This window comes from Anomaloglossus baeobatrachus, chromosome 2, assembly GCF_048569485.1.
Source record: "Anomaloglossus baeobatrachus isolate aAnoBae1 chromosome 2, aAnoBae1.hap1, whole genome shotgun sequence".
Lineage (NCBI taxonomy): Eukaryota > Metazoa > Chordata > Amphibia > Anura > Aromobatidae > Anomaloglossus > Anomaloglossus baeobatrachus.
The window spans coordinates 783,772,482-783,787,674 of record NC_134354.1 but is presented as its reverse complement, the minus strand read 5'-3'; the positions used below and the strand labels follow the sequence as shown (position 1 = coordinate 783,787,674).

The 15,193-nt window shown below is 48.2% G+C and overlaps 1 protein-coding gene across 1 annotated transcript in view; it reads left to right on the top strand.

Annotated features, from left to right (window-relative positions):
- The window catches only part of KLHL35 (kelch like family member 35), a 42,713-nt gene that overhangs the window by 10,720 nt on the left and 16,800 nt on the right, over positions 1-15,193 (top strand). The window lies entirely within an intron of this gene.

The following is a 15,193-nucleotide window of genomic DNA, read 5'->3' as shown; positions in this document are numbered from 1 at the left end:
CTAGTTACGAGTACTGAGCACCCGAGCATGGCAGTGCCCGCTCATCACTAGTTACGAGTACCGAGCACCCGAGCATGGCAGTGCCCGCTCATCACTAGTTACGAGTACCAAGCACCTGAGCATGGTAGTGCCCACTCATCACTAGTTACCAGTACTGAGCGCCCGAGCATGGTAGTGCCCGCTCATCACTAGTTACAAGTACTGAGCACCCAAGCATGGTAGTGCCCGCTCATCACTAGTTACAAGTACTGAGCACCCAAGCATGGTAGTGCCCGCTCATCACTAGTTACGAGTACTGAGCACCCGAGCATGGTAGTGCCCGCTCATCACTAGTTACGAGTACTGAGCACCCGAGCATGGCAGTGCCCGCTCATCACTAGTTACGAGTACCAAGCACCTGAGCATGGTAGTGCCCACTCATCACTAGTTACCAGTACTGAGCGCCCGAGCATGGTAGTGCCCGCTCATCACTAGTTACAAGTACTGAGCACCCGAGCATGGTAGTGCCCGCTCATCACTAGTTACCAGTACTGAGCACCCGAGCATGGTAGTGCCCGCTCATCACTAGTTACCAGTACTGAGCACCTGAGCATAGTAGTGCCCGCTCATCACTAGTTACCAGTACTGAGCACCTGAGCATGGTAGTGCCCGCTCATCACTAGTTACCAGTACTGAGCACCCGAGCATGGTAGTGCCCGCTCATCACTAGTTACAAGTACTGAGCACCCAAGCATGGTAGTGCCCGCTCATCACTAGTTACGAGTACTGAGCACCCGAGCATGGCAGTGCCCGCTCATCACTAGTTACGAGTACCGAGCACCCGAGCATGGCAGTGCCCGCTCATCACTAGTTACCAGTACTAAGCACCCGAGCATGGTAGTGCCCGCTCATCACTAGTTACCAGTACTGAGCACCCGAGCATGGTAGTGCCCGCTCATCACTAGTTACCAGTACTGAGCACCCGAGCATGGTAGTGCCCGCTCATCACTAGTTACCAGTACTGAGCACCCGAGCATGGTAGTGCCCGCTCATCACTAGTTACGAGTACTGAGCACCCGAGCATGGTAGTGCCCGCTCATCACTAGTTACGAGTACTGAGCACCTGAGCATGGTAGTGCCCGCTCATCACTAGTTATGAGTACTGAGCACCCGAGCATGGTAGTGTCCGCTCATCACTAGTTACGAGTACCGAGCACCCGAGCATGGCAGTGCCCGGTCATTACTAGTTACGAGTACCGAGCACCCAAGCATGGCAGTGCCCGCTCATCACTAGTTACCAGTACTAAGCACCCGAGCTTGGTAGTGCCCGCTCATCACTAGTTACCAGTACTGAGCACCCGAGCATGGTAGTGCCCGCTCATCACTAGTTACCAGTACTGAGCACCCGAGCATGGTAGTGCCCGCTCATCACTAGTTACCAGTACTGAGGACCCGAGCATGGTAGTGCCCGCTCATCACTAGTTACCAGTACCGAGCACCTGAGCATGGTAGTGCCCGCTCATCACTAGTTACCAGTACTGAGCACCTGAGCATAGTAGTGCCCGCTCATCACTAGTTACCAGTACTGAGCACCTGAGCATGGTAGTGCCCGCTCATCACTAGTTACCAGTACTGAGCACCTGAGCATAGTAGTGCCCGCTCATCACTAGTTACCAGTACTGAGCACCTGAGCATGGTAGTGCCCGCTCATCACTAGTTACCAGTACTGAGCACCTGAGCATAGTAGTGCCCGCTCATCACTAGTTACCAGTACTGAGCACCTGAGCATGGTAGTGCCCGCTCATCACTAGTTACCAGTACTGAGCACCCGAGCATGGTAGTGCCCGCTCATCACTAGTTACAAGTACTGAGCACCCAAGCATGGTAGTGCCCGCTCATCACTAGTTACGAGTACTGAGCACCCGAGCATGGCAGTGCCCGCTCATCACTAGTTACGAGTACCGAGCACCCGAGCATGGCAGTGCCCGCTCATCACTAGTTACGAGTACTGAGCACCCGAGCATGGCAGTGCCCGCTCATCACTAGTTACGAGTACCAAGCACCTGAGCATGGTAGTGCCCACTCATCACTAGTTACCAGTACTGAGCGCCCGAGCATGGTAGTGCCCGCTCATCACTAGTTACAAGTACTGAGCACCCGAGCATGGTAGTGCCCGCTCATCACTAGTTACCAGTACTGAGCACCCGAGCATGGTAGTGCCCGCTCATCACTAGTTACCAGTACTGAGCACCTGAGCATAGTAGTGCCCGCTCATCACTAGTTACCAGTACTGAGCACCTGAGCATGGTAGTGCCCGCTCATCACTAGTTACCAGTACTGAGCACCCGAGCATGGTAGTGCCCGCTCATCACTAGTTACAAGTACTGAGCACCCAAGCATGGTAGTGCCCGCTCATCACTAGTTACGAGTACTGAGCACCCGAGCATGGCAGTGCCCGCTCATCACTAGTTACGAGTACCGAGCACCCGAGCATGGCAGTGCCCGCTCATCACTAGTTACCAGTACTAAGCACCCGAGCATGGTAGTGCCCGCTCATCACTAGTTACCAGTACTGAGCACCCGAGCATGGTAGTGCCCGCTCATCACTAGTTACCAGTACTGAGCACCCGAGCATGGTAGTGCCCGCTCATCACTAGTTACCAGTACTGAGCACCCGAGCATGGTAGTGCCCGCTCATCACTAGTTACGAGTACTGAGCACCCGAGCATGGTAGTGCCCGCTCATCACTAGTTACGAGTACTGAGCACCTGAGCATGGTAGTGCCCGCTCATCACTAGTTACGAGTACTGAGCACCCGAGCATGGTAGTGTCCGCTCATCACTAGTTACAAGTACTGAGCACCCAAGCATGGTAGTGCCCGCTCATCACTAGTTACGAGTACTGAGCACCCGAGCATGGCAGTGCCCGCTCATCACTAGTTACGAGTACCGAGCACCCGAGCATGGCAGTGCCCGCTCATCACTAGTTACCAGTACTAAGCACCCGAGCATGGTAGTGCCCGCTCATCACTAGTTACCAGTACTGAGCACCCGAGCATGGTAGTGCCCGCTCATCACTAGTTACCAGTACTGAGCACCCGAGCATGGTAGTGCCCGCTCATCACTAGTTACCAGTACTGAGCACCCGAGCATGGTAGTGCCCGCTCATCACTAGTTACGAGTACTGAGCACCCGAGCATGGTAGTGCCCGCTCATCACTAGTTACGAGTACTGAGCACCTGAGCATGGTAGTGCCCGCTCATCACTAGTTACGAGTACTGAGCACCCGAGCATGGTAGTGTCCGCTCATCACTAGTTACGAGTACCGAGCACCCGAGCATGGCAGTGCCCGCTCATTACTAGTTACGAGTACCGAGCACCCAAGCATGGCAGTGCCCGCTCATCACTAGTTACCAGTACTAAGCACCCGAGCTTGGTAGTGCCCGCTCATCACTAGTTACCAGTACTGAGCACCCGAGCATGGTAGTGCCCGCTCATCACTAGTTACCAGTACCGAGCACCCGAGCATGGTAGTGCCCGCTCATCACTAGTTACCAGTACTGAGCACCCGAGCATGGTAGTGCCCGCTCATCACTAGTTACCAGTACCGAGCACCCGAGCATGGTAGTGCCCGCTCATCACTAGTTACCAGTACTGAGCACCCGAGCATGGTAGTGCCCGCTCATCACTAGTTACCAGTACTGAGCACCCGAGCATGGTAGTGCCCGCTCATCACTAGTTACCAGTACTGAGCACCCGAGCATGGTAGTGCCCGCTCATCACTAGTTACCAGTACTGAGCACCCGAGCATGGTAGTGCTCGCTCATCACTAGTTATGAGTACTGAGCACCCGAGCATGGTAGTGCCCGCTCATCACTAGTTACGAGTACTGAGCACCTGAGCATGGTAGTGCCCGCTCATCACTAGTTACGAGTACTGAGCACCCGAGCATGGTAGTGTCCGCTCATCACTAGTTACGAGTACCGAGCACCCGAGCATGGCAGTGCCCACTCATTACTAGTTACGAGTACCGAGCACCCAAGCATGGCAGTGCCCGCTCATCACTAGTTACCAGTACTAAGCACCCGAGCATGGTAGTGCCCGCTCATCACTAGTTACCAGTACTGAGCACCCGAGCATGGTAGTGCCCGCTCATCACTAGTTACCAGTACCGAGCACCCGAGCATGGTAGTGCCCGCTCATCACTAGTTACCAGTACTGAGCACCCGAGCATGGTAGTGCCCGCTCATCACTAGTTACCAGTACTGAGCACCCGAGCATGGTAGTGCCCGCTCATCACTAGTTACCAGTACTGAGCACCCGAGCATGGTAGTGCCAGCTCATCACTAGTTACCAGTACTGAGCACCTGAGCATGGTAGTGCCCGCTCATCACTAGTTACCAGTACTGAGCACCCGAGCATGGTAGTGCCCGCTCATCACTAGTTACCAGTACTGAGCACCTGAGCATGGTAGTGCCCGCTCATCACTAGTTACCAGTACTGAGCACCCGAGCATGGTAGTGTCCGCTCATCACTAGTTACCAGTACTGAGCACCTGAGCATGGTAGTGCCCGCTCATCACTAGTTACCAGTACTGAGCACCCGAGCATGGTAGTGCCCGCTCATCACTAGTTACCAGTACTGAGCACCCGAGCATGGTAGTGCCCGCTCATCACTAGTTACCAGTACTGAGCACCTGAGCATGGTAGTGCCCGCTCATCACTAGTTACCAGTACTGAGCACCCGAGCATGGTAGTGATCACTTATCACTACTTAGTGCTTAAAAGGGTATTCTGGACTAAAGAAGTAATCCACTGGAGAGATGTGGAAGGGGCTGTCTTGTCCTTGTGTTTACAACAAGAGTCGCAAGTTTTTTTGTTTTGTTTTTATTTTTATATTGACAGTACTACTATCCAGTGCTTTTTTGTAAAAAAAATATTTGCCAGTACACATCTCTGAAGCGAGGAGCGGAGAGGGGGGAGAAATGGGGGGGTTTGCTGTCAGATGCCGCCGGCCAAGATTGAGGAGCGGAGGGGGGGGGGGGGGTGCCGGTGCCAGTGGAGAGAGTGGACGATCATGTGATTTGTACACTTCTGGCCACATTCTGGTTTGACGTGTCCGGCCTCAGTCAATTCATTTTCATTGAGCTTGTCTGTTCAGCACGTGACCACATCTGTGTAAGGCCAGAATCACACTTGCTAGTGCATCGCGTGTAACTCGCGTGAGTCTCTCATGGTAGAACCCGGCATGGCCGCACACTATGCATACCGGAGCGTCTGAGCTGCATAGAGATACATGCAACCGACCCGCTCCTGTAAGGAGAGTGTGCGGCCATGCCGGGTTCTACCATGAGAGACTCACGCGAGTTACACGCGAGGCACTAGCAAGTGTGATTCTGGCCAAAATCGTATACTTGCAGCTTCATAACCTCCCACTCTCATCGCCGGCACCAGAGAATCCTGACAGCGGGCAGTGTGCGCACTGTGAGAATTCAGAAGGCTGCAGTCACAGAGTGACACACAGAGTGACTGCAGACTCATCACACACTTGGACAACCCTTTTAATGCTCCTAACAACATAAATATAAACATAGTAACCCTTAACTTGTCAGACGGCACAAGACTTTATTAAAGAGATTGTCCACTAATTTAACATTAATGACCTTTCCTTAGGATAGGTCACCAATGTCTGACTGGTCGGGGTCCGGCACCTGACACCCCGGCCAGTTCCCTACTTTAGGTGCCAGTGGTGGCCAGAAGTGCTCAGTTCTGGATCTGCTCCATCTTCTGATAGCGGCAGCAGTCTCCTATTAAAATCAATGAGGTGAATGTGCAGTACCCGGCCGCGGACACCATCAGAGGACGGAGCAGATCCAGAAATAAACATTTCCGGACACCTGCGCCATAATCAGCTGATCATTGGGGGTCCCATTGCGCTCACATCAGAAGCAATGCACAAGTGGGACCAAGGCCTAATGATGAGACATAGTCAGTATCACAAATAAACATTTACATTCAGGTACCTTATAGATGATGTTGTCTCTGAGTCATTTCTTTCTATTCTTCATCTTGTCCTGACGCCATGATGACTTTTCACATTCACATCTCGTCTCTGCAGATTTCCATCTTCTCCGGTCTTCTGCAGCACATTCCGACACGATGCCCCTAAAAATAGCAGAATGATTATAATACTTAAAAATATCTGCCCTACGCAGTATCCCAGAATAAATAATGGCCCCTCACAGTATTCTCTGCACAAAATATGACCCGCACTGTCCCTCTTATGGTACATGCCCTCCATATTCCCTCTTTCCAAACTGAGCCTACTGTTTGCAGTGTCCTTTAAGGGGGCTTTACACGCTGCGACATCGCTAATGCGGAGACGTTGGGGTCACGGAATTTGTGACGCACATCCGGCCGCATTAGCGATGTTGCTGCGTGTGACATCGATGAGCGATTTTGCATCGTTGCAAAAACGTGCAAAATCGCTCATCGGTGACATGGGGGTCCATTCTCGATTATCGTTACTGTTTTAGTAACGATATAGTTCGTCGCTCCTGCGGCAGCACACATCGGTCCGTGTGACGCCGCAAGAACGAGGAAGCTCTCCTTACTTGCCTCCCGGCCGCTATGAGGAAGGAAGGAGGTGGGCGGGATGTTCCGGCCACTCATCTCCGCCCCTCCGCTTCGATTGGGCGGCCGCTCAGTGACGTCGCTGTGACGCCGCACGGACCGCCCCCTTAGCAAGGAGGCGGTTCGCCGGTCACAGCGACGTCACCGGGCAGGTAAGTATGTGTGACGGGTCTGCGCGATGTTGTGCGGCACGGGCACCGATTTGCCCGTGTCGCACAACAGATGGGGGCGGGTACCCACACTAGCGATATCGGGACCGATATCGCAGCGTGTAAAGTAGCCTTAACACTGTGCCCCCTTATACTGCCCAATCTTTATACTGTGCCCTCATCACACTCCCCCTCCTTGCTATAACCTCACACTGTCCTCCCATTCTGTCCCCTCTCCATACCGCCCCCCTCCACTACCCAGTCTTTATTCTGTGCCCCTCACATTCTTCTCATCTCTTACTGTCTTCTCACTACCTCCTGTGTGTGTCCATATACTTTTCCACCTCACGCCCCATCCTGCCCACTTGCTCCTCATACCATGTCACTCTTTATTCTGTGTCCTCAAAATTTCTTTACAGTTCGCTCCATGTCCTCTCTGTCCCCATGCATCACCCCTCATCCTCTCTGTCCCCATGCATCACCCCTCATCCTCTCTGTCCCCATGCATCACCCCTCATCCTCTCTGTCCCCATGCATCACCCCTCATCCTCTGTCCCCATGCATCACCCCTCATCCTCTCTGTCCCCATGCATCACCCCTCATCCTCTCTCTCCCCATGCATGAAACCTCATCCTCTCTCCCCATACTGTGTCCAAATATACTTCCCCCTTCCCATCCTCTATTCCCACCATACTCTGTCCACAGATAGTTCCCTCCCCCGCCCCATACTGTGTATATAGATATTGCCCTCTCCCCACCCTCTGTCCCCCCAAAGTGTGTCCACAGATGGTTCCCATTCCCCACCCTCTGTCCCCCCCATAGTGTGTCCACAGATAGTTCCCTCTCTCTCCCATACTGTTTCATAAATACTCCCCTCTCACTCCATAATGTTCCTCCTCCGTGTCTTCTTCAGCTCCACAGTGGAGCACTTATCAGCGTTTCTCTGCCGCCTCCACGCTGCGGCGCTGGCTTCCGGGTCAGCAGTGTGATCAGCTGACCTGATCACATGAAAGCCATCGCACTGACCCGGAAGCCAGCGCCAGGGATCACCGCTCCAGTTGTCCTCGCGTCTGACAGATACAAGGACAAGCAGTGGGAGCCGCGCGCTGCACTTTCTATGAGTGCGGCTGTCAGCGTGACAACCACGCTCAGAGAATGGCGGCTCCCACCCCGGCAGACTTCCACACCGCCGCATCAGGATGCCCGCCAGCTCCCCCTAGACACGCCTCTGGCTCGTGCCTCCGCTCCACACATGGCTAATTTGTATAGTTTACAAATTAGCCATGTGGACAGAGCCAGAGGTACTCTTTAGATTTTCCGGTACGCCGTACCGGCACGTACCGCCGCAAAAAAAGCACTGCTACTATCCTCCATTCAAATGCAGTAGCGTGATCACTTCTACTCGATTTATTCTCTCCGAGGCGGCCGGAGAGACATAAATAAAGGGCAATGTTCGAACACCGCTCCATGAGGCACCTGCGGACAGGTGATCTCTTGATCTTTATGGATCTCCCTTTTATGTTATGCTCCCTTATTCCATCCTTTTGCATCTGTTGTAAAAATATAGTCAAATAAATAAATAATAAACCAAAGAATCAATCAACCACAACAAATAAATGTATAAAGAAAATATAAAAATGTTTTGGCCATAAAAAGAAAAGTGTGTGAACTTTAAAAAAAAAAAAAAAAGGGACAAAAAGGAAAAAAAGAATGTATCATTAATTATCAATACAATCCAACGAGAAAACCCATGGAAAGTAACAATTAAGAAAATTAATATAAACATAAACAAACGTAATAAAACATGTAACTAATGAATTAAAAAGTGTGAATATTATAAAAAAATAATAATAATAAATGAAAAAAAAAATTGTTCATATATGACAAAAATATATTTAAAACAAAAACTGTAATCTTTATAGTGAATTGAATCCCACAAAGACCATGGGGAGGGGGCATTTATTATATCCGCCAGACCAACAGTGATAATTAACCCCCACTGTGTGGAGCCTGAGGGGATTTTATTATTGCAAATACATTTAAAAAAAAGTCGCAAATTATGGTGCATGTTATATTCTGCATTATTGCGGTTTACAAAAAGGAATTAGAGTCAAGTCGCCTAAGGGAAGTAAAAAAATAAAAAACAATGTTTTGAAAAATACAAAAAAGTATAAAACTTCAAATTGGGCCCTTTTTTAAATTTTACAAATAAAGAAATTTAAAAATATATATTTGGTATCGTCGCATTCGTAAAAGCTCAGGTTACTAAATCTAAACTAAATTATCCCGTCTAGTAAACATCATAAAAACAACAATAAACGCAATGTTAGAACTGCCATTTTTATGGTCGCCGTATGCATCTTAAAAAAGGTAATAAAAAACAATCAAAACATCATTTTGACCCCAAAATAATATCAATAAGGTGGACAGCTTTCCATGACAAAAAAAACTGCGCTCATTCGGCTCCGTCGATGGAAACATAAAAAAGTGACGAGTCTGAGAAAATTTACCCAAAAATCTTTTGCCCAAAAATTTGGGATTTCAGCCACAAAAGTAATAAAAAATAAAACTGCACAAGTTTGGTATCGCCGCAATTGTACTTAACTGATTAATCATGTTTCCAGGTCATTTTTAAGGCTTAATAAATGCTGTAAAAACAAAACAAAAAAACATTTTTATTTTTCTTTAAACCATTTCATCCAAACTGGAATGCCCCCCCCACCCCTGTTTTGTATTACAGTATCTGGCAATGTGAATGGTGTCTTTCAAAACTACAATTTGTCCTGTTATAAAATAGCCTCATACGTCTATGGTGATGAAAAAATAAAAAAGTTGTGGCTTTTGGAAAAGAGGGAGGAAAAATAAAACGAAAGCCCAAAAATAATGGTCCTTCAGCAGTTTAATTAATAATAAAAAAAAAAACTAAAAATAAACCCGGAGACTAGAAACAAAAACAACACAAATCTATTTAACAGATCGAAGAAAGAGTAAAAACAAAAAAAAAAAAAAAAGATGAGGAGTTCAGGAGACGACGTTAAGTGGAAAAACAGCTGATGCTTCTGTCCAAGGATGGAAATCACTGACTGATGGAGGATTACTGCAGAACAACATCTTCCGGGCCTACTACATGGACACCACGGCCGCAGATATGACACTCTGGACTAGCCAAGTCGTCCCAGGTAGTCCCATGCACTCACAACCCTCCCTCCCCTTAGTAAGGTGACAACAGCCAAACCACAAAACCTTTGTCACCTCCCTCCGGGTTTGATGTTCGCACCAGGGGGCGGAGCCAGACGGGGGCGGAGCCAGGCAGTTGGCTCCACCCACCAAGGAGTTCACAGGCCCGGAGGCGGGAAAACAGGAGTCGAGGTGTAGTCTAGTTTGAGTCAAGTCCAAGGGCAGACCTCTGCTCAGGCCTGCCAAAGTCTACACCAGGTGTCTGGGTTGGAGCCCAGTCACCTCTGGCAAAGAGGCAGACGGTGGTGGCCGCCTGCAGGAGCTGGGATTACAGCCGGTGGAACCGTAGGGACCAGGGACGGGCGGTGGCCCGCCGGTACCGAACCGGGGAACCGATTGGAAACCGGAGCACCAGGAGGGGTACTCAGACCCAGTATGAGGCCCAGAAACAACTGGACCGAGTCAAATCAACTGATTGAGGACTGGACTTTAGGACCTTTCCCACATAAGACCCGACTGAAGACAACAGCCCAACCATAGGGGTAAAGCCACCGCCCAGGCATAGAAACCCGACGGGCCAACGTCTGCGGGCAAAGAGGGCTCTCACGACATGTAACAAGCCGGGGAGCGGACTACCGTTGCTTAGGCATAAGAGTCGTGATTTTTTACACAAGAGAGGTGCAGGAGAAAGGTGGAAACCACCAACCTGTTAAGGGGAAACTGCAGCCGGCTGCGGGCCCTGTTCACCATCTTGTTTGGTTTACCAGAGACTCCAGTGTGTTTATCATAGTGAGTACACCAGTGCCTTCGGGCCGCGCACCGCGCCACACCGCATCGGCACCCCATCACGCATCCATCCCCGCGCCTCAGCACCTCCCTCGGGCCCCCGGGACCATCATTCCCCTACCCACGGAGGGGTCAACACCAAGCTGCGCAACACCGTCCCCGGGAGCCTAGTCAACGGCAGCGGTGGTGTCCATCCAGTCACCACAACCCGTGAGTGGCGTCACGAACTTAAATCCCTTGCAAACCACCGCGGCTCCGGCCGTGGGCCTCCCCACCGAAGTTCCTACGTGTAGTGCTAAACCCCTTTCAGAGCGACGTGACCCCCGGGTCCGTGGAGAGCTCGAGCCACCCACCGACGAGCACGGATCCGAGCGGCTCGGCAGCCGGCCGAGCCCCGGGGCGGTACACAGACATACTGTCTCCGTGTTGCCTATAGCAACCAGTCAACGCGGAGCTTTCCTTTTATAGGCCGTACAGTCATGGCCAGTGTGAGATAAAGTGGGGTCCTAAATGCTCACATATCGCACTCAAAAATTTAGGTTGCCTTTACAGACTCTGAGTTCAGACCCTTAAATGAGCGCAACTGACAATATTCAAGTCCTTCAGTGCCTTTTTATATTTTAATAGATCTGACTTTTACGTACACAGCGATACCAAACGTGTATTTTTATTTCATTGTTTTAATGCTATAATCAGTGTAGCTCCGGCTGTCGACCCTGGGGGGTCCCAAGGCAGTGGGGGGCCCTGGATAATTGCCCATATCGCCCCCCACACATCAGCCCTGCACCTAGTGTAAATGGTGGTTGGTTGCTAAGGGCGACATGATCACTTCCTGGATTTCTCACAGAGGCCTAAGGCCCCAATTTTCGCGAGCGATGTCTGAGAATGAGGGGGGTTTTCATTACACCGTTTACCGATCAGATTACCGTAATTTACTTTATATTGTAATAGATCTGACTTTTACGTACACAGCGATACCAAACTTGTATTTTTTATTTTTTGTCATGCTATTATCAGTATAGCTCCGGCTGTTTACCCCGTGGGGGGTCACAAGGGAGTTGGGGGCGTCCTGGACAATTTCCCAATTTCCCCCCCACACTCGGGCCCTGCTCAGTGTAAATGCTGGTTGGTTGCTAAGGGCGACGTGAGCACTTCCTGGATTTCTCACAGAGGCCTAAAGCCCCAATTTTCCCAAGGGGCATCTGAGAATGAAGGGGTCTCCCCAGGAGCAAACTCCTGAATCTAGGCCACCAGGGAATGTAAAATTAAACATTTAATTGCTGTAGAAAACCTCTCTCCTTCATCCTATTTCCCAGTCATGGAAAACACCTAATAAAAGAATACGCATGTAATAAATAAAGGGCACATCGTGTACTCCATATTTGCCTCCTGTTTTCTAAATCTATCGTTCTTACTATTTATTAAATCATTAAAATCGCTGCGCTTTAATGTGGATCCATTTTGTTCACCAATTTGTTCGCTGTATTTTTAACAAGAAGCCATTAACCCTTTGGCACATATGTCGGTAATTGTGCCGCTGTACGCTCAGGAGCTGGGTTATACACACAGTAACTGCATTTTACAGCAGCGAGCGGAGCTGAGCTCAGATCTTGGCTGTTTAACTGTTTAGATGCCGCTGACTATCTCTGACAGAGGCATTTTAATGCTTTGGTTCCCGCTGCGCTTCTGTACTAGCTGCTATTCCCACCCTTTAGGCTATGTCCGCACTTTGTATTTCCACCTGCATTTCAGGTGCTTTTTAGGTCCGTTTTGAACTGCACCTTTTCTTGCCAAAAGGCATGCGTTTTGATTTTCCATAATAGTCTATGAAAAATGGTGATTTCTTGTCCGCACTTAGCGTTTATAAACACTGCGTTTAATTTGCATAATTTGTGGCAAAAACCATGCGTTCAAAGAAGTAGCATGTCAACTGTTTTTGCCATTTGGGCTGCGTTTTGCTAACATTGAAGTCAATGAGAAGTATCAAAAAGCAAGAAACATCAAAAGTCCAGCGTTTTACCTGCTTTTTACCTGGTGAAACAATGCGTTTTGGACTAGCAAAACGGAAGCTATTCTAACATTAAATTAATGGAATATGTCCCTTTGCACACACACATAGTCCGACAATTAAAATAATGGAAAATAGTATAAAACCACTATAATTATGAGAAATATAACTATAATCTTTATAATTTCAATAATTATATGTGTTCCTTTTTTTTCCCCTTTTTTCATTGTGTTTGACTGTTTAAACTTTATTTAGCAGTGTCTTTATGTTCGAAACACATCTTTACAAATGCAATGGAAAAGCATGTAAAAAGCGCTAAAAATGCGGCTAAAACACAATAAATACACATGCGTTTTTTGCGCTAATTTGTGGTCAAAAGCAACTTTGGCAAAATCAATTACTGCCAGAGGATGCGTTTAGAAATGCAAGTAAGGCGACGCAAAGTACGGACATAGCCTTAAGGCTAAGACCGCACTTTGTGTTCTCCTACTTGCAGTTGTAAACGCACCTTTTGGGCTTAATTGATTTGACCAAAGTTGCCTTTTTCAGAACTTTAGCGCTGAAAACGCATGCGTATTTACCGTGTTTAAGATGCGTTTTTAGCACTTTTTAGATGCTTTTTCACCTGCGTTTTGACAGATGCGTTTTGAACATCAAAAATAAAGATTAAATGGTCAAACATCATGAAAAAAAAGGAAAACATATATAATTTTGGAATTAATAAAGAAAATATTTATATTTCATGAAATTATAGCTTTTTTTAATATTTAATGTTAAAATAGCAATAAAATCAAAATTTTCTATAATTTCATTGTGGGACTATGTGTGTGTGTAAAGGGACATATTATCCCATTATTTTAATGTCAGAAAACCATGCGTTTTGAAGTCAAAAACGCATGTTTTAAGTACCTAAAAAGCAGGTAAAACGCAGGAAATTTGAAGTTTCTTGGTTTTTGCCATTTCTCATTGACTTCAATGTTAGCAAAACACAACCAAAATGGCAAAAAAAATTGACATGCTGCTTCTTTGGTTTTTGCTACAAATTATGCAAATTAAACGCAGCGTTTTGAAACGCAAAGTGCGGTCTAGAAATCCCCATTTTCTATAGACTCTGCTGTAAAATCAAAACGCATGCCTTTTGGCATGAAAAAGGTGCATCTCAAAACGGACCTAAAAAGCACCTGAAACACAGGTGGAAACGCAAAGTGGGGTCTTAGCCTTTGAGAGCATATCCTTTTAAACTACAAATGGATGGAGCTATCTGGAGTTTGGCACGGGAAACCTTCTGGTTTGTTTCCACGCAGGTTGAGATGGCACTCTGGAGATTTACCAACTTTTCCAGATCTCTCCTTTTTGTGGAAACTTCCTGGATGTTCTGGACAGTCTTCTTTTTTGGTTCCCCACAGGCAGTGATTAAAGAGGTTGTCCACTACTTTTACATTGATGGCCCAGCAATGTCTGATCGGCCGGGGTCTGAAACTCCGCACCCCTACTGATCAGCTGCTGCTGGTGCTGACAGCGGAAGCAGGCAGCCGGAAATGCTCGGTTCCGGAGCTGCCTCGTCAACTGATAGCGACTGGGTACCGCACATCTGCCTCCCATTCAAATCAAGAGGAGGCAGATATGCAGTACCCATCTGCGGCCGCTATCAGAAGACAGGGCACCTCCTGAAATGAGCATTTCCGGCTGCCTGATGGCGGCAACGAAAACAGCTGATCGATGGGGGGCTGCCGGGTGGCGCACCAATGCCGATCATACATTGATTATAGAGGATAGGGCTGTGGAGGACAATCTCTTTGGATCTACGATGCAGACTATTTATGTCCTGCCTGTTGTCCTGAGGAAGGAGACTGCGATCTCCAAAACGCGTTGGCCTGTGCATAAAGAATAAGGACATGGGTTAATCAAGCTATTTATTGGTGTGATGATAGTGTGGCAATACACCCGATGCCTCTTCCGAATTTACTGCGATCATACATTGATGACTTATCCTAAAAATAGGCCATTATTGTAAAGTAGTGGACAATCTATTTAAGCACCAAGATTGCTCTCTATAAATTTACAATTCGCGCTCCTTAAATGGGTTGTCCTATGTGGCTTAAATATTTTTCGTTGGGATTTTATGTGATATACCAACACAAAGTAGCAAATATTTGTTAAATCTAAAGAAACTTCTTCAAGGTTTTCTAATTATTGAAAAAATATAAATCTGAAATTTGTGACGTGTATTCAGCTCCCTGTAATCCGATGCCTGTAAATTAAATGCTGAGTGACTAATTGCCTCCAGAAGTCGCCTGAGTAGTAAATTGACTCCACATGTGAGTAATTTATATAGCAGTATAACTACAGCTGCCTTGTGAGGTTCAAGTGAGAACATTAGGGATCAAACAGCGTCATGAAAACCACGGAACACACCAGACAGGTCAGGGATAAAGTTGTGGAAAGGTGTAAAGCAGGGTTAGG